This window comes from Pelobates fuscus, chromosome 1, assembly GCF_036172605.1.
Source record: "Pelobates fuscus isolate aPelFus1 chromosome 1, aPelFus1.pri, whole genome shotgun sequence".
Classification (NCBI taxonomy): domain Eukaryota; kingdom Metazoa; phylum Chordata; class Amphibia; order Anura; family Pelobatidae; genus Pelobates; species Pelobates fuscus.
The window spans coordinates 432,966,153-432,987,672 of NC_086317.1; positions in this window are offsets into that span (position 1 = coordinate 432,966,153).

The following is a 21,520-nucleotide window of genomic DNA, read 5'->3' on the forward strand; positions in this document are numbered from 1 at the left end:
TGTGCAGGTGACTATTACTGTGCATAATTATTAGGCAACTTAACAAAAAACAAATATATACCCATTTCAATTATTTATTTTTACCAGTGAAACAAATATAACATCTCAACATTCACAAATATACATTTCTGACATTCAAAAACATAACAAAAACAAATCAGTGACCAATATAGCCACCTTTCTTTGCAAGGACACTCAAAAGCCTGCCATCCATGGATTCTGTCAGTGTTTTGATCTGTTCACCATCAACATTGCGTGCAGCAGCAACCATAGCCTCCCAGACACTGTTCAGAGAGGTGTACTGTTTTCCCTCCTTGTAAATCTCACATTTGATGATGGACCACGGGTTATCAATGGGGTTCAAATCAGGTGAACAAGGAGGCCATGTCATTAGATTTTCTTCTTTTATACCCTTTCTTGCCAGCCACGCTGTGGAGTACTTGGACGCGTGTGATGGAGCATTGTCCTGCATGAAAATCATGTTCTTGAAGGATGCAGACTTCTTCCTGTACCACTGCTTGAAGAAGGTGTCTTCCAGAAACGGGCAGTAGGACTGGGAGTTGAGCTTGACTCCATCCTCAACCCGAAAAGGCCCCACAAGCTCATCTTTGATGATACCAGCCCAAACCAGTACTCCACCTCCACCTTGCTGGCGTCTGAGTCGGACTGGAGCTCTCTGCCCTTTACCAATCCATCCATCTGGCCCATCAAGACTCACTCTCATTTCATCAGTCCATAAAACCTTAGAAAAATCAGTCTTGAGATATTTCTTGGCCCAGTCTTGACATTTCAGCTTGTGTGTCTTGTTCAGTGGTGGTCGTCTTTCAGCCTTTCTTACCTTGGCCATGTCTCTGAGTATTGCACACCTTGTGCTTTTGGGCACTCCAGTGATGTTGCAGCTCTGAAATATGGGCAAACTGGTGGCAAGTGGCATCTTGGCAGCTGCACGCTTGACTTTTCTCAGTTCATGGGCAGTTATTTTGCGCCTTGGTTTCTCCACACGCTTCTTGCGACCCTGTTGACTATTTTGAATGAAATGCTTGATTGTTCGATGATCACGCTTCAGAAGCTTTGCAATTTTAAGAGTGCTGCATCCCTCTGTAAGATATCTCACTATTTTTGACTTTTCTGAGCCTGTCAAGTCCTTCTTTTGACCCATTTTGCCAAAGGAAAGGAAGTTGCCTAATAATTATGCACACCTGATATAGGGTGTTGATGTCATTAGACCACACCCCTTCTCATTACAGAGATGCACATCACCTAATATGCTTAATTGGTAGTAGTCTTTCGAGCGTATACAGCTTGGAGTAAGACAACATGCATAAAGAGGATGATGTGGTCAAAATACTAATTTGCCTAATAATTCTGCACTCCCTGTATTATACCTATATAATATATGTCTATATATCATATATATAATGTCATGCTAAGTGTATTTTTATATTAATATGTACATATATTAATATAAAAATACACTTATAATTAAATGACACACATATATATATATATAATATATATATAACAACTATATATATTGTATATATATTATTATAAAATACAAATAATAAGTAAATTAAATTAAATTAAAAAAAATTTAAAATAATAATAAAAATAAAAAAAATTACATATCTATATGCAATTTTATTCTAACTGTATTTTGATATTAATATATATATATATTTATATCAAAATACACTTAGAATGAAATTGTATATATATCTATGTATATATAAATAAATAAAAAGAATGCAAACTATTCATATGTCCATATACAAAATTACATAAATAATTATATAAATATACACGTAGACTTCAAATATATGAATATGCATATATATTTAAATTCTACGTGCGTATTTATGTAATATTTTTACATAATTAAGTTATTTTATTGATTGCAATTTAAGGGACCTGCCTGCCAACCCAGGCCGAAAGTCCAGAGAATTTAATTTGCTTTCACTGTATTTTACCCTGTAACGTTCTACGACACCCAAAAACCTGTACATGGGGGGTACTGTTTTACTCGGGAGACTTCGCTGAACACAAATATTAGTGATTAAAAACAGTAAAACATATCACAGCGATGATATTGTCAGTGAAAGTGACTTTTTTTGCATTTTTCACACACAAACAGCACTTTTACTGATGATATAATTGTTGTGATACATTTTCCAGTTTTGAAACACTAATATTTGTGTTCAGCAAAGTATCCTGAGTAGAACAGGACCCCCCATGTACAGGTTTTATAGCGTTTTTGAAAGTTACAGGGTCAAATATATGGGTCAAATATTTTTACATTGAAGCGTATGGTAGCCCAGAAATGAGAATTACCCCCATGATGGCATACCATTTGCAAAAGAAGACAACCCAATGTATTGCAAATGGGGTATGTCCAGTCTTTTTTAGTAACCACTTAGTCACAAACACTGGCCAAAATTAGCGTTCAATTTAGTTTTTTACTTTTTTCACACACAAACAAATATGAACGCTAACTTTGGCCAGTGTTTGCGACTAAGTGGCTACTAAAAAAGTCTGGACATACCCCATATTGAATACCCTGGGTTGTCTACTTTAAAAAAAAATATGTACATGTGGGGTGTTATTTAGCGATTTATGACAGATAATAGTGCTACAATGTCACTATTGATACATTTTAAAAATGTATGTTTTGAAACCGCAATATCCTACTTGTACTTATAGCCCTATAACATGCAAAAAAATAGCAAAAAGCATGTAAACACTGGGTATTTTTGAACTCAGGACAACATTTTGAATCTATTTAGCAGTTTTTTTCAGTCGCTTTTGTAGATGAGTAAAAGATTTTTCACATAAAAGTCAAAAAATGTGTATTTATTTCAATTTTTCATCATATTTTTTCATTTTTTTAAAATTAAATTACATGAGATTATATAAATAATGGTATGTAAAGAAAGCCCCTTTTGTCCTGAAAAAAACAATATATAATTTGTATGGGAACAGTAAATGAGAGAGCGGAAAATTACAGCTAAACACAAACACCACAAAAGTGTAAAAAGATGCCTGGTCGCAAATGTACAACATCGCAAAAACAGTCCGGTCCTTAAGGGGTTAAAATGAAAATGACCATTTTATTTTACATTTCACTTTGACTCCTGTCTATACAACCAAATAAAACAGCTACACGATGCCTTTCTGTGTGAATTAATTCTGGATTCTGACTGAGACCTTAACATACAATTAGACATAAATATGTATTGGATTTTAACTCACCTGATCATACTCAGATGCTCCGGGATATAAAACACATCCTGTGAACAGCTCAGCCATGATGCATCCTAAAGACCACATGTCAATAGCCTCATCGAATGGATATCCCAATATAATTTCTGGAGACCTGCAATTTACAAGAAGAGGATATATTGGGGGGGAACTGGGTATAAAAAATGCCCACTGTAAGAGCACTGTGTGTAGACATAGTTGGCTGATAAACTCCTCCAGAAGCCATAAACTGGTTTAATAATGTCACTAAACATTTCATAAAAACAGATAAATCACTAATGTCACTAAATATTTCATAAAAACAGAAGGAGCACAATCTTGTATTCCTGAAAAGGTTGTGTTTACAGCAAAACACCTGCTGGAACAGGCTATAGACACCAGAACAACTATAATAAGCTGTAGTTGTTGTAGTGACTATAGTGTCCCTTTAACATTATTCTTTATATTAATTTCTTAAAAGTAGAGAATATCAGTGCACTAACAATCTCATTTAAGCTTACCTATAACATCTTGCTTGTATATAACTCGAACATTGAGCCTCGGACACATGTAATGCACAGCCAAAGTCTATCACCTTGACTTTTAATGGGTGTGTGATGTTGTCCACCAGCATGATGTTGTCTGGCTTCAAGTCTGTATGGATTATTCCAAGACTCTTGAGCTTTGCCAGTGCAATGTCTACCTGTGCCACGATAGGGCGGATCATTCTCACAGGAAATGAGCCATCAATGGATTCTATGTAGTCGAAGAGACTCATATGTAGCATCTCAAACACAAGGCAGATGATATCGTTGTACAGGAAGAACTCATAGGCTTTAATGACATTGAATTCATCTGGGCATTCCTTGTTCAGCTGGGTCAGGATTTGTATTTCGTCTTGTGCATCTTCAGCAACATATTGGTGGTTCTTTAAAATTTTTATGGCCACATTCTCACTGGTGCTTTTCTTAACACATTTTACAACTTGCCCAAAGGTACCACTGCCCAAGAGTTCTTGCACTTCATAAGTGTCAGTCTCAGAATACAGGACTTTGAGTTCCTTCAATTGACTAAGGGAAAAAAACCAGGAAACAGATTAATTTTAACCCAATGCTAAGTTTCAGGCACAATATGAAACCATCTAAATGAAGTTTGTTTGACATTTTTATCAGGTTAACAATGGAATGATGTTTTGTTAAAACATATTATTTAAATTCATGCAACATCTTGTATTTGTGAAGTTTAATTTGTTTTGTCTGTTAATTTGAATATCCTCTCAGTCCCTAAAGGAGTCAGTATGAAATTTCCATGTTATTTAAATATTAAGGTTGATCTTTCACCTCCATATATTTTAGCGTTGTTGAAAGCGTTTATCAAAATTGACAGTAGTTTTAGAGAAATATTGGATATCACCTTCAGGGGTGTTAAGATCAGTCATCAGTAGGGTAAAAACTGAATGATTAATTATAATCCATTGTTGCTATGCCAATAAAATTCCACCAAAGTGGAACAGAATGGAGAGCAGTTTTTCAGTTAGTAAAGTAGCATTAACATAATGATGGCGACCAGCAAGTGGCTAGGTTATAATGTCCAGGATTATAATATAAGTACAGGACACTGGACATTGAATTAAAAAACAACTTTTTAAAGTATCACCCAGTAATTTTAAACTGTAGATTTGGAGGCATTCACACAGTCACACACACACTCATTTTGTTACTGGCTGTCTGTCAGGATCCAAACCCTTAATTCGGGACTTTATTCCTTTCAATCAAGTTCATACCAGCAGTAACTATGTTTTGCCACTAGTGGCCTCCCTAACCACTAGGTCTGAACTTTCCATCCCTCTACCTCACCATCTTCGGCTAATTACTTATCCTACAAAAGGCTACACCCTGCTCAATACAAGGCCTTTAGATTGAAGTTGGTGGTCAACCTGAAAAGACTTCTATTCCTGGCTCCTGTAAACTTACGTACTTTATTACCATCCTGTTGAATGCCAACCTTATTTAGACTACCTAGCTACTTTATCCCAAGCAGATCTACACAACAAACCGTCTTTGCTTCCCAGCTTCTTTATATTAACCTGAACTACTCTACAAACCAACCTTTGTTACCAACCTACATTATTCCCAACCTGAACTACACTATCAACCTGCTTTATGATACCAACCTGCTTTATTCCAACCCAATCTACACAACCAACCTGCTTTGATACCAACCTGCATTTTACCAACCTGAACTACGATACTAACCAATATTGCAAATTGTAATTTACCCGCTTTATCAGTGCTCCTTCCAAAAGGGGGCTAATTCACTAAACTTCTATTTTACTTGCAATTCTTAAACCTTTCCGTTCTGTTCTGATTTGCTTGTCTTTCTATATATCCTATACTTTCTACTACAGGTATTTGCTACTATCTAATTATATCTTGATAACAACCTGTCTGGGGCATATTGCCTAAACCTATATTTCTATTAGTTCCCCTTCTACCTACTTACCTATAATTCCGCTTATAGGTTCTCCTTTAACCTTACCTATAATTCCGCTTATAGGTTCTCCTTTAACCTTACCTATAATTCTGCTTATAGATTTTCCTGCTACCAATTGCCTGACTCTCTTTTCTGTTCTCCATTCTTTACTTACCTCCCTCTTTGGCTTTGATAAGTATACCTATTGTGTTTATCTATGTCTAAAGTCTCCAATAAACAACCATTTGTTAACAACATTAACCCTGGCATAAGTCTCTTACCTGACCTGCTCAAGACCATGACACTGTCATTAAAATTAAAGGAACACTATAGTGCCAGGAAAAAAAACTCATTTTCCTGGCACTATAGGGTCATTAGGTCCCCTCATTCTCAGGGCCCCCCTCCTGCTGGGCTGAAGGGGTTAAAACCCCTTCAGCCACTTACCTTTCTCCAGCACAGGGCTCCCTCGGCACTGGGGAACTCTCCACCCCCTGCTGACGTCAGATCCAAATGCGCATGCGCGGCAAGAGCCGTGTGCGCATTCAAACCGCCCATAGGAAAGCATTACTCAATGCTTTCTTATGGATGTCCAGCGTCTTCTCACTGTGATTTTCACAGTGAGAATCGCAGAATGGCCTCTAGCAGCTGTCAGTGAGACAGCTATAGAGGCTGGATTAACCCTCAGTGAAACATAGCAGTTTCTCTGTAACTGCTATGTTTTCAGCGGCAGGGTTAAAACTAGAGGGACCTGGCACCCAGACCACTTCATTGAGCTGAAGTGGTCTGGGTGCCTCTAGTGGTCCTTTAATTGTATTAAGCTATGAAGTAACTTATTGTGTAACATTGTAACAATATTATTACTTTAGTTATACAAAAAGCTAATTATTTTTATATAAACCTACAGCAAGTCATTGTGTTGCTCTCATTAAAGTAATATTTCCTGATATTATTTTTAAACCTTTGCCCCTCTAATTTAAGACTATGTCCTCTTGTTGTGGTAGTTTTTCTTCTTTTAAATATAGTCTCCTCCTTTACTGTGTTGATTCCCTTTATGAATTTAAATGTTTTTATCATATCCCGCCGTCTCGTCTTTCCTCCAAGCTATACATGTTAAGATCCTTTAACCTTTCCTGGTAAGTTTTAACCTGCAATCCATGAACCAGTTTAGTAGCCCTTCTTGGAACTCTCTCTAAAGTATCAATATCCTTCTAAAGATACGGTCTCCAGTACTGCGTACAATACTCCAAGTGAGGTCTCACCAGTGTTCTGTACAATGGCATGAGCACTTCCCTCTTTCTACTGCTAATACCTCTCCCTAAACAACCAAGCATTCTGCTAGCATTTCCTGCTGCTCTATTACATTGTCTGCCTACCTTTAAGTCATCTGAAATAATTACTCATAAATCCCTTTCCCCAGATGTTGAGGTTAGTAGGGTATCAAACATTCTGTACTCTGCCCTTGGCTTTTTACAACCAAGATGCATTATCTTGCACTTATCCACATTAAATGTCAGTTGCCACAGCTCTGACCATTTTTCTAATTTACCATTTTGCTTATTCCTTCTGGACCATCAGCCCTGTGACAAATCTTAGTATTATCAGCAAAAATACATACCTTACCATCAAGACCTTCTGCAAGATCACTAATAAAAATATAAAAAATAAATTGAAAAAATCAAAGCTATATTCTGTTTAGTTGCTATTGTAAAAATGGGAAATTCAACTATTGGTCAGTGACCAAAATATAGATAAATTATGCTTAACTATTGATTGTATCCTGTGTCTATAAGATGCACACTGCCTGGAACAGTACAGTTAACATTTGTCATGGTTATATCTGTTGCATGGTCCTATTGTCTTTCAACTCTTCTTAATAATAAAAAAAAAACAACAACAACAAAAAAAAACATCCCCAATGTTAAAAAAACATCTGAGCACCAAAACACCTAATCTTTTAGAAGTAGGATTGGTACACGGAGCCTATCCCAATTATCAGTACTGAAAGCCTTTACATTTAATGTCATCATACTTCCTCATTAGCCAAGGCAGCACAGAGATGTTGGGCTGCCGGCACTCTCGTTTAGCATTAAAACATAAAAACTGTTTAATGCTGAATGAAATGACGGTACCAAGGGACTCCAGACACTATAACCACTTTAATGAGATGAAGCAGACACAGTGCATACAGTGCCCCTTTAATGCTTCTCCATTAGAAGCATTTGGTTGTCGGAGCATAGAGATAGCCACCCATGCCTATATCTCCTCAATACTTCTAATTACTGATGACTTCACAAGGGGCTAAGTGACTGCACCAATGAGACTGACCTGGTGCTGCATTACAGCTAACTTATAGATATGGTTTTACTTATTTTTTTTTAAAACCGAGTCTGAACACTAACAAGCACATTTTGCACTGGGTTCTCTTAACAGAGTAAGGGTTTATTCTGCTTACTGAGTAACAGTTTTCCACTAGTCTTCAAAGGAGAAATATTTATTCACTAAGCAGTGTAAACCCTTACTCTTGTATGAGAATATAGTTCAATAATGTTAAACTTAAAAGGACACAATAGTCACCAGAACAACTACAGCTTATTGAATTTGTTCTGGTAAGAATCATTACCTTCAGGCTTTTTGCTGTAAATACTGTATTTTCAGAGAAAAAGCAGTGTTTACATTACAGCCTAGTGATAACCTCACTGGCCACTCCTCAGATAGCTGTTAGAGATCCTTCCTGGGTCATGGCTGCCTAAAATGCATCCAAACATCCTCCCTCTGAGTGCAGACACTGAACTTTCCTCATAGAGATTCACTGATTCAATTCATCTCTATGAGGAGATGCTGATTGGCCAGGGCTGTGTTTGAATCATGCTGGCTCTGCCCCGGATCTGCCTCTTTGTCAGTCTCAGCCAATCCTATGGGGAAGCATTGTGATTGGATCAGGCTCCCACTTCTGATGATGTCAGCAGACTGCTTGTTTTTTTTTAGGCAAACAGCATGCAGAGTTACAGCTTCTGGCTTGAATGCAGTAAGATTTTGCTATATTTATGGAGGCATGAGGGGCCCAGGGGGGCTAGATGGTGGTGTTAACACTATAGGGTCATGAATACATGTTTGGGTTCCTGACCCTATAGTGATCCTTTAAATACCTTTATTTAATGTCAGATTGTTCTTTTTAGTTGAAGCATTACTTTTGAGTTATACTTTATCTTCCCCATAATGCATTAACAGCTCCTTCTGTTCTACAAAAGTATAATTAAAATAAAAAGTCTACATTTACTGGTATTTGTAAAATATGTGCAGAATGTTTAACTTATACGTGGTTTGTATTGTAACAATGCTACTTTTTGTACTTTACTAAGCATTATGTAACACTTTCTGTGTTTAAATAAAGAATTGAAGAAAAAAAAAATAAATAAAAAAAAAATTGATAGACATGTCAGCTATGGTGATATATTTTAGGAAAAAAATTATTAAAATAATTTACTAATCATAAAATTATGCAGGAATAGTTTTCAAAGCCATCCCCTCTGGGAGTGAGTACCGTTTTGGGGTAATAAAGGTGTACAAGTGCAATTCTCTCTTTTTTTTTGTTTTGTTTTGGTTTTCATCAGTGGAATTAGATCTGAACTGAATCTACGATTATTTAAAAAAAAAAAAAAAAAAAAAGCACATTTACATAGAGGCTCCGATAATTTAACAGCTAAGCAAATGGCAGCCTGTTATTAATCTAAATAATGCTTAGCTATATTTTGGTTAAAACAACCATGTATTTACAGCTAAATGAAATTCAGCAACTGATTGGTATTAACTGAATGGACCTCATACACAGTTTATTTTAAACATTGGATAATCAGTAAACATAATACATATCAACACTGAAAACATTTAATTAATTGTAAAATTGTAAAAAAAAAAAAAAAAAAATCATTTCAATTGGTGAATTTAGCATTAAAATAATTCTTATAGCTCTTGTAGTAGTATCCAGGAAGGTTCATGGTATAAAGTCCAGGGTCAAAAGTTAAATATTGGATATTGAAATAATAAACAACTTTACATAATATCACCCAGTAATCCTAATCTGTTACATTATAAATAGCTGAACTGCCATACAGTTACTATGTGATTTACCTTCTAACACACTGATTACATTATTAATAAATATATATAAAATAAGCTATTTCCATAAAAACTTACAGCAAGTCATTGTGTTGCTCCTCGGGTTCAGACATTTTGGAGTGTTCCTCCATTTTATATGCTGCTTGTTTTTCAAATTGATCCAATGCGGTTATCACTGGAATAACTGTTAATCGCTGCTTACTCAGCACTGGATATAACAGATAATGAACCCCAGATACATCATAACTTTACATCATAATCCCACTTTGCAACTGTTTGTTTGGCCTGTTGCTAGGTAACATCAGCTGTGAGGTAATGCTTAGCTATATTTTGGCTGAAACTACCAAATATTGCTAACCAAATGCCATTCAGCAAATAAATACTTTTCATTCCAAATTGTAAAAACTAATAATTTGAATGAGTGAAAATAGCACTAAAATAATGATTATAACTCTGGTAGTATCCAGTAAGATTGAGGTTATAAAGTCCAGGGTCGTAAGTTAAATATTGGACATTGAAATGATAAATACCTTTACAATGTATCACCCAGTAATCCTAATCTGTTAAATTATATATAGCTAGACTGCCATACAAATAGTTACCAAGGGATTTACCTTCTAACACACTGATTACATTAGTAATAAATATATATAAAATAAACTATTTTTATATAAACCTACAGCAAGTCATTGTGTTGCTCCTCGGGTTCAGACATTTTGGAGTGTTCCTCCATTTTATATGCTGCTTGTCTTTCAAATTGATCAAATGTGGTTATCACTGGAATAACTGTTAATCGCTGCTTACTCAGCACTGGATATAACAGATAATGAACCCCAGATACATCATAACTTTACATCATAATCCCACTTTGCAACTGTTTGTTTGGTCTGTTGCTTGGCAACAAGGTTGAGTAGAATATTCATGCATGGTCAGCTGGCTCCAAGCATGGAGAGGTTCTGATAAACCAATAAGACCTTGGTATAATCATGTTTTATACAACATAGTGCACCGAGAAATATCTGTACATATACTAAAGCATTACATCCATCTGCTATGTATTTGACTACTTCAATATAAAGGGCTAAACATGAGAAACACAAGAACAAATTTAAAAATTAACAAATTACTGAAATCAAAGCAGTCTTTTGATTAGCTGCTATTTTAAAAGTTAAAAATACAGAGATAAGTTAAATTATAGTTCACAAACTACAATATATGTATCCTGTTTCTATAAAATGTTCGAAGCCTGGAGCAGTACTGTTATAAATAGGAACGGTAATTTACACATATTTTTTTCAAATTGCGTTATCCTATGTCCTTACCACAATGCAATGCACAACTCACATCTCTTCTATAAAAATCCAGCTAAAAAAAAAGGTTCCATTAGTTTGTCGGTTTACAAATAATCGATGAACCTAGGACATATAGGTAAAAACTTGATTAAAATAATTCCTAAAGGTTAGGAGTCCGCATGTATAATTTTAGGAGTCATGCCTCCTCTCTAACTGCTTCAATTCATCTCAACATTCCCTGATCTTTAGACACAGGGTAATAAACCTAAAATAATATTTGTCAAACAAATTCAAATTCAACACTACTTACCCCTTTCGAGTAGTGGATATCACAGGAAGATGATCACTTTGGCAGGGATTCAAGTGTAGAACGATAGTTCCTTATATGAGGTTGTCTAATAATTTGTAATCCAGAAAAGAAACAAAAGTAACAAATGATGAGAGTTTCCTTAAATGATAACAAACTAAAATGGCAACTTGGTATTTAATTTACATATCGAGACCCAGGAACGTAGTTTAGACGATAATCCGGTTTGGTAACGTGGAATCATGGTTAGACGAGGAGATTCAAGAGAGAAGTCCTGTCCAGGTCTGTAACAAATAAGTAATTCATTAGAGAAACAAAGTTCTGTCTGGTTCAGCAACAAGTATACAATCCTTAAGGGAGATCCACATAGAAAAGTACGGTCCGGTCCGGGTCGGTAACAAGCAAGTAATCTCAAGGGAGATCCAAAGGAGAAACAGTGTCCAGTCCGGGTCGGCAACGTGTGAAGCAAATAGGTAAGTTGGGTAAATCAGAAGAGGGGAGATGAGTCACTTGGACTCGGGAGATCGGCACCTAAAGAGGAGAACATAGAGATAATCTGTACTCAAGATAAAACACATTAATTGTGCCCCGAAGCACTGACGTAGAACGTTTAAAAACATTTACGTTGCAAACGTCAGTGTCTCCTTGACGGGGTAGAGGTGAGTTTTTTAAAGAACATTATTGCCGCGAGGTGCGCTCGAGTCCGACCGGCACGACTGCACCGACAGACGGGAGCCGCTCCACCGGGTCCTCCTGGCAGTCTGCCTGAAATAAAGATGGGGCCGGCCATGCGGTCGCGGCCATCGATGACTCTGCCCCCCAGGGTCACACGAATGTGCATGTAACGTCACGACGCTGACGCACATGCATGTTCTGCGGTCAGAGGTCACCCTCTGACCAATTGCAGTCTAAGGAGGGATATTTAAATGCCTGAAGCTTTACAGTTCTTTGCATTGTCGTGGTTTCCTGTCCTGGTTCCCGAGAGAGCGTTTTCTGTTCCTGTTATTGCTATTCCCGGTATATTGACCTTGGCTATTCCTGACTACTCTGATTTCTGGTTTCCCTGACTTGACTTGTTTAACGATATTGTGTATTTCTGGCTTCATTGACCTCGGCTATTCCTTGACCATTCTCTGTCTTTAACATATTAGTCCGTCAATTCTAAGGACCGGTTTACGTTCTGTCCTTTCCATTCTGTCTATGTAGATTTTGCATAGTTCTGCGTGCTGGACCACACTAGCAGTCGTGACACTTATAAAGAAACCGTTACACACAGTCTCCAATTTTGGCTGAAGAGCCAACTCTATTATATTTACTTTAAATGGCTAACTGAGTAATCTTTTTTTAACAACAAAACTAACAACTTTGCTTTTTAAATGCAAAGAACATTTGCTATAAAACTTCCTATATTGACCTAGATGCACTAACCTGACACACTAGCAAATCTAGCATTTTTTTTATTACATACCACTAGTGATGTCCCGAATGGTTCGCTGGCGAATAGTTCCTGGCGAACATAGCTTGTTCACGTTCGCCACGGCGGGCGAACATATGTGATGTTCGGTCTGCCCCCATTCGTCATCATTGAGGAAACTTTGACCCGGTACCTCACAGTCAGCAGACACATTCCAGCCAATCAGCAGCAGACCCTCCCTCCCAGACCCTCCCACCTCCTGGACAGCATCCATTTTAGATTCATTCTGAAACTGCATTCTTAGTGAGAGGAGGGACAGTGTAGCTGCTGCTTATTTAATAGGGAAATTTATACCTAGGCTAGTGTATTCAGTGTCCACTACAGTGAGTACAGTCAGTTTCCTTCACACGTGTGCATTTCAGGGCCTGCCCAGTGCCACCACTCACACACTGGTGTCACAATAGCTTGCATTTAAAAACAAAACAAAAAAAAAAACACTTTTTTGACTGTAATATAATAGCAGTCAGTTTCCTTCACACGTGTACGTTTCAGGGCCTGCCCAGTGCCACCACTCACTCACTAGTGTCACAATAGCTTGCATTTAAAAAAACAACAACACTTTTTTGACTGTAATATAATAGCAGTCAGTTTCCTTCACACATGTGCGTTTCAGGGCCTGCCCAGTGCCACCACTCACTCACTGGTGTCACAATAGCTTGCATTTAAAAAAACAACACTTTTTTTGAATGTAATATAATAGCAGTCAGTTTCCTTCACACGTGTGCATTTCAGGGCCTGCCCAGTGCCACCACGCACTCACTGGTGTCACAATAGCTTGCATTTAAAAAAAAACAAAAAACTTTTTTTGACTGTAATATAATAGCAGTCAGTTTCCTTTACACGTGTGCGTTTCAGGGCCTGCCAGGGCACAGTGTCAAACCAGTGCAACTCATATCTGGTGTAACAGTAGTGTACATTTAAACACCGCCACGACTTGCAGGCAGGCCTGCTGCCACCTCCTCTACTCCTCCTACTCCATCCTCTTCCATAACCTCCTCGGCTGAGTCCTCTTCTGCTGCTGCATCTTGCTCCACATCAACGGCACCCCCCCAGCTCCCCAGGTACTATTCCACATCCCAGATACGGCAGTGTCACGCCGTTTTGGAGTTGACTTGCCTGAAAGCAGAGAGTCACACCGGACCAGCACTCCTGTCCACCCTGAACGCAAAGGTGGATCAGTGGCTGACTCCGCACCAACTGGAGATCGGCAAAGTGGTTTGTGACAACGGAAGAAATTTGTTGGCGGCATTGAATTTGGGCAACATGACACATGTGCCGTGCATGGCACATGTGTGTAATCTGATCGTACAACGCTTTGTGCTTAAGTACCCAGGCTTACAGGACGTCCTGAAGCAGGCCAGGAAGGTGTGTGGCCATTTCAGGCATTCCTACACGGCCATGGCGCACTTTTCAGATATCCAGCGGCGAAACAACATGCCAGTGAGGCGCTTGATTTGCAACAGCCCGACACGTTGGATTTCAACACTCCTAATGTTCGACTGCCTGCTCCAACAAGTAAAAGCCGTTAACGAGTATTTGTATGACCGGGGTGCTAGGACAGCCTCTGCGGAGCTGGGAATTTTTTTGCCACGTTACTGGACGCTCATGCGCAATGCCTGTAGGCTCATGCGTCCTTTTGAGGAGGTGACAAATCTAGTCAGTCGCTCCGAAGGCACCATCAGCAACATCATACCATTTGTTTTCTTCCTGTAGCGTGCCCTGCGAAGAGTTCTGGATCAGGCCGTAGATAAGCGTGAAGAGGAAGAGTTGTGGTCACCATCACCACCAGAAACAGCCTTATCAGCATCGCTTGCTGGACCTGCGGCAACGCTGGAAGAGGATTGTGAGGAAGAGGAGTCAGAGGAGGAATGTGGCTTGGAGGAGGAGGAGGAAGACCAACCACAACAGGCATCCCAGGCTGCTCGTTGTCACCTATCTGGTACCCGTGGTGTTGTACGTGACTGGGGGGAAGAACATACCTTCAGTGAGATCACTGAGGATGAGGAACGGGACATGAGTAGCTTGGCATCCAGCCTTGTGCAAATGGGGTCTTTCATGCTGTCGTGCCTGTTGAGGGACCCTAGTATAAAAAAGCTGAAGGAGAACGACCTGTACTGGGTGTCCACGCTACTAGACCCCCGGTATAAGCAGAAAGTGCCTGAAATGTTACCAAATTACCGCAAGTCAGAAAGGATGCAGCAGTTCCAAAATAAATTAAAAAGTATGCTTTACACAGCGTATAAGGGTGATGTCACAGCACAGGGGAAGAGGTGAAAGTAATCCTCCTCCTCCCACGACCACGCCGGCAAGAACAGGACGCTTTACAGACGTATTGTTGATGGAGGACATGCAGAGCTTTTTAAGTCCTACGCATCGCCACAGCCCTTCGGGGTCCACCCTCAGAGAACGACTCGACCGACACGTAGCAGACTACCTCGCCTTAACTGCAGATATCGACACTCTGAGGAGCGATGAACCCCTTGACTACTGGGTGTGCAGGCTTGACTTGTGGCCTGAGCTATCCCAATTTGCAATAGAACTTCTGGCCTGCCCCGCTTCAAGTGTCCTGTCAGAAAGGACCTTCAGTGCAGCAGGAGGTATTGTCACTGAGAAGAGAAGTCGCCTAGGTCAAAAAAGTCTAGATTACCTCACCTTTATTAAGATGAATGAGGGATGGATCCCGAAGGAACTGTCAGTGGGCAATACATTCGACTAAAAAAGGCCTGATGAGGGGGACTACTTAACACACCACTCCTATCTGGTGGCACATTAGATTACACGCGCAGTGCCCCAAATTTGAAGTAGGAGGACCAACTGATAGGAATAGTACTACTTAACACACCTTATAATAACGCAGAGAGAGGCAACGCAGAGAGAGGAGTCTAAAGAAGAGTAGTCAGAGGAGGAAGTTGGCTTTGAGGAGGTGGAAGACCAAACACAGCAGGCGTCCCAATGGCCTTGTTGTCACCTTTCAGGGACCCTTGCTGTTGTACGTGGCTGGATGGAGGAAGAGACCTTCAATGACATCAGTGAGGACAAGGAACGGGACATGGCTAGCTTGGTATCCAACCTTGTGCAAATGGGGAGTTTGCGGTTGTGCAAATGGACTGTTTGCGGTTGTTTGCGGTGCGTTAAATGGGGAGTTTGGTCTGTCACTGTGAAGCGGGCATACCTGTTGTTTTAAAGCACGTCATTCCAAACAATTTAGGAATGTTAGGTGATTTATGCCCTTTATGGATTAAAACCAAACTCTGCATCAACTATGTAATTTTCCATGGGAGTTTTGCCATGGATCCCCCTCCGGCATTCCACAGTCCAGGTGTTAGTCCCCTTAAAACAACTTTTCCATCACTATTGTGGCCAGAAAGAGTCCCTGTGGGTTTTAAAATTTGCCTGCCCCCTGAAGTCTATGGCGGTTCGCACGGCTCGCGAACATTTGCGGAAGTTCGCGTTCCCCGGTCGCGAACCGAAAATTTTATGTTCGCGACATCACTAGTCCCTGGCCTTATCTTATAGTTAGGATAGCCTTATGCCTATCCCACGCATGCTTAAACTCCTTCACTGTGTTAACCTCTACCACTTCAGCTGGAAGGCTATTGCATGCATTCACTACCCTCTCAGTAAAGTAATACTTCCTGACATTTTTAAACCTTTGCACCTCTAATTTAACAATATGTCCTCTTGTTGTGGTAGTTTTTCTTCTTTTAAATATAGTCTCCTCCTTTACTATGTTGATTTCCTTTATGTATTTAAATGCTTCAATCATATCCCCCCGTCTCGTCTTTCCTCCAAGATATATGTTAAGATCCTTTAACTTTTCCTTGTAGGTTTTATCCTGCAATTCATGAACCAGTTTAGTAGCCCTTCTCTGAACTCTCTCCAAAGTACAATACTTCAAGTGAGGTCTCACCAGTGTCCTGTACAATGGCATGAGCACTTCCCTCTTTCTACTGTTAATACCTCTCCCTATACAGCCATTCTGCTAGCATTTCCTGCTGCTCTATTACATTGTCTGCCTACGTTTAAGTAATCTGAAATAATTATCCCTACATACCTTTCCTCAGATGTTGACAGTGGCGTACATACCAGGGTCGCAGGGGTCGCGGCTGCGACCGGGCCCGGCCCACCAGGGGCCCTGGCCGCCCCTGCGACCCGGTATGTACCCACAGGGCCAGCCTCTTCTGCTGGTGGGCCCAGGAGCCGGCCACCTCCGGGCCCCCCGAGGCTGGCCCTGCTGTCACCCGGCTGGCGGGCGCGCGAGGGAGCACTGTCCCCTGGGTGCTCCCTCTTTAGCTCCCTCGCGCACCGCACTGAAACCGGAGCCGGAAGATGACGTCATCTTCCGGCTCCGGTATCAGTACGCGGCGCGCGAGGGAGCTGAAGAGGGAGCACCCAGGGGACAGTGCTCCCTCGCGCGCCCGCCAGCCGGGTGACCAGCAACACCACTGGACCCCAGGGAATCCCCCCAGCTCTCACACAGGTAAGGAGGCTGGGGGGATTAAATTAAAAAAAAAAACAGAAAAAACGTGTGTGTGTGTGTTTAGTGAGTGTGTTAGTGAGTGTGTGTGAGAGTGTGTTAGTGTTAGTGAGTGTGTGTGTGTTAGTGTTAGTGAGTGTGTTAGTGAGAGTGGTAGTGAGTGAGTGTGTTAGTGAGTGTTAGTGAGTGTGTTAATGTGAGTGTGTTAATGTGAGTGTGTTCGTGAGTGTGTGAGTGTTAGTGAGTGAGTGTGTGTGTTAGTGAGTGTGTTAATGTGAGTGTGTTAGTGTTAGTGAGTGTGTTAGTGTTAGTTTGTGTTAGTGTGTGTGTGTGTTAGTGAGAGAGTGTTAGTGAGTGTGTTAGTGTTAATGTGAGTGTGTTAGTGTTAGTGAGTGTGTTAGTGTTAGTGAGTGTGTTAGTGAGTGTGTTAATGTGAGTGTGTTAGTGTTAGTGAGTGTGTTAGTGAGTGTGTTAGTGAGTTTGTTAATGTGAGTGTGTTAGTGAGTGTGTGAGTGTTAGTGAGTGTGTTAGTGTTAGTGAGTGTGTTAGTGTTAGTGAGTGTGTTAGTGAGTGTGTTAGTGTTAGTTTGTGTGTGTTAGTGTGAGTGTGTTAGTGTGAGTGTGTTAGTGGTAGTGTGAGTGTGTTAGTGTGAGTGTGTTAGTGTGAGTGTGTTAGTGTGAGTGTGTTAGTGAGTGTGTTAGTGAGTGTGTTAGTGTGAGTGATTGTGTTAGTGAGTGTGTGAGTGATTGTGTTAGTGAGTGTGTTAGTGTTAGTGAGTGTGTTAGTGTGTGTTAGTGAGTGTGTTAGTGTTAGTTTGTGTTAGTTTGTGTGTGTGTTAGTGAGTGAGTGTGTTAGTGAGTGAGTGTGAGTGAGTGAGTGTGTGTTAGTGAGTGTGTTAGTGAGTGTTAGTGTGAGTGATTGTGTTAGTGAGTGTGTTAGTTTTAGAGTGTGTTAGTGTTAGTGTGTGTGTCTGTTACTGAGTATGTTTGTGTGCGTCTGTCACTGAGTGTGTGTCTGTCAGTAAATGTGTGCGTCTGTTCATTAGAGTGTGTGTGTGTGTGTCTAAAGCACTTACCTTTCTCCAGCGCCGGGCTCCCTTGGCGCTGGGGATCTCTCCGTCCCGATCCGCCTCTCAGCTCCGAATGCACATGCGTGGCAAGAGCCACGCGCGCATTCAAACCGCCCATATAGGAAAGCATTACTCAATGCTTTCCTATGGACGTTCAGCGTCTTCTCACTGTGATTTTCACAGTGAGAATCGCAGAAAATCCTCTAGCGGCTGTCAATGAGACAGCCACTAGAGATGGATTAACCCTCAGTGAAACATAGCAGTTTCTCTGAAACTGCTGTTTTCAGCTGCAGGGTTAAAACTAGAGAGACCTGGCACCCAGACCACTTCATTGAGCTGATTTGATCTGGGTGTCTGTAGTGGTCCTTTAAGTGTATGTGTTTATGCATGCACTGGCGTACATACCGCGGTCGCACGGGTCGCAGCCCTGCGACCAGGTGCCCGCCCGCAGAGTGTTGCGGCCCCAGCCCGCGCAGAGTAAGCGGGGGGGGGGGGGGGAGGGGGGCACAGATCAGTTTTCGCACCGGGGCCCCATGGGTTGTGTGTACGCCACTGGATGTTGTGGTTAGGACTCTATCAAATATTCTGTACTCTGACATCCAAGATGCATTATCTTGCACTTATCCACATTAAATGTCAGTTGCCACAGCTCTGACCATTTTTCTAGTTTACCTAAATCATTTGTCATTTGGCTTATCCCTCCTGGTTCCATTAACCCTGTTACATATCTTAGTATCATCAGCAAAAAGACATACCTTACCATCAAGACCTTCTGCAATATCACTAATAAAAATATTAAAGAGAATGCGTCCAAGTACAGATCCCTGAGGTACCCCACTTGTGACAAGCCCATGCTTTGAATATACTCCATTGACTAAAACACTCTGTTGCCTGTCACTCAGCCACTGCCTTACCCATTCAACAATATTGGAATCCAAACTTAAAGACTGCAGTTTATTGATAAGCCTTCTATGTGCAACAGTGCCTGTGTAGTCAAAAAACCTTGCCCTGGGTGTAGTGGAATATTTCCATAGCCTTCCAATAGCTAATGGGTAAGGAATATTTGGGGTATGCAAGGAATAGGAAGCACCACTGAGCAAAACCTAAAAGGAAGGCTTGGAGACAAAAGGTAGGTCCAGAGCAGTCATTTCTTAACAAAGTTCACATGGACTTCTAAAACTGGAAAGTAAAGGGCAATGTCACCTAATATGGGCAAATGTTCCAGGAAGCCAACAATCCTGCCAGCAAAGATGAGAGCAGTAAAAGCAAGTACTGCATAAACTGAGGGATACCTACAGAATAAATCCATTTTGAGATATGTATTTAGAAAATGTAGAGGATTGAATTGTTCAACTCCTCCCAATGCACACATATATGAAAACTTTGAGTATTACTAGAGAGTGCCTTCAGATACCATGAACCAAACCAGCAGCCTGGTAGTATGTAGTTATATTAGGGAGTCCTATCCTGCCATTATTTAAAGAGAGGTACCTCACCTATATTGACAGACAGAAAGAAACACAGAGGCAGAATGGAATGCACAACCTGCTCACTTTTCACACAAAGTAGTCTATTCTCTTATTTTCAAATAATTTTTATTACATTTTTCAAAAATCTTTCTGTGCTTCATGTACAGAGAACTGCAGTCAACATCCGGGGCCATTTCAGAGAAAGGGTTTCAGTCCGGTAGTTACAACTTTCTGGATGTTCTATCAGGAAGAAAATTGCTTGCAGAAGATTTGAGGCTATGAATGCAACAGCGAATTACACTTGGTGCTTTTCAAGATCACATTCAATGATCTAACTTGAGTCAGCTCCTGTTAGTGACATCTCTGTTCATTTTATTTAGCTTTTCACACTTTTTTTAAGCTTGTGCTTGAATTTTGATCAAACTGTGCCCATAAGCCAAAGGAGTAGAGCAGAAGGTATGCTTGTCCAAAAACAAGGTATGTTTTGAGTATCACTCTGAGGTTAATGGTTTTCTGGTGGCCATTGACTATGATTTACAATTGTCTACATGGTCATAAGACACAGCATCAAAATACATAATTTATTCATGAGACTTTTTATCAAGGCACTGTGAGGTGTGCCAGATGTTAAGTGGTCAATGCATTCACACAGCATGGACCAAACCAGCAGCCTTGTATTATGTAGTTATACTGGGGAGTCCAATCTTGCCCTTTCTTTAAGGACATCAAAATGCATAATTTAGTTGTGAGATCTTTATCAAGTTGTCAAGCTTTCATGGGTAGTGAAGCTTACATACCTCTGAGGTCATTCTGCAGAGCAGAAAGCTGGTTAATGTTCCCTTGAATGTATACTATTTATACTACAAGAAGGCACAGAACAGCCATATTTCTTTAACTTATTTGTTTTCCTGTATTGTAAAATAATGTACTAGTGAACACATCCTAACTAATGAATGTAGCGGCACCCCGGTGTAGTAGGGGTTTACGCCGCTGAGAAGGTGTCCTTTCCCCCAAGCACGAAGTCAGCTAAAGCATAACAGGTTCCCCATAATTACGACATTCAAGTAATAGCCATCCCCTCCAAGCACGAGACGAGACTCTGTGTTGAGGGTCAAAGTAGGAATAATGTTTATTCTGCAACTCGGGCTTTTATGCCGTACAACAACTCCTCCCCGTATCCGGAGGAGATAATACATTTACAGTGGGAGTCACTCCCACTGTACCGAGCAGAATATTTCACAAATATTACAGGTTTAATAACACACACAATATATAACGAAAATGCAATGTGCTGCGTGTATTAGGGAACGGAGATCTAAGGGAACAATATACGTGAAAATCCCCTAGATCGGTTGGGCCGTTCGCGAAATACACGTTTGCACCATTTATTCAGGAACCATATAACATAAACAAAAACTCTCTCTTGGATCCGGTGTCTCTATTTCGGTACTGTGGATCTGTCGACCAGTATGGGCGTACGTTACCGGTAAGGTTGAAATTCGTCGTGTGGAAAGTTCGGGAGTGTTCGGTCATTAGTTCATGCGGTCAAAATGGCCGCGACCCATTGTTCTTTCCACGTGGCGGCGTGTACCGTACGGATCCACAAG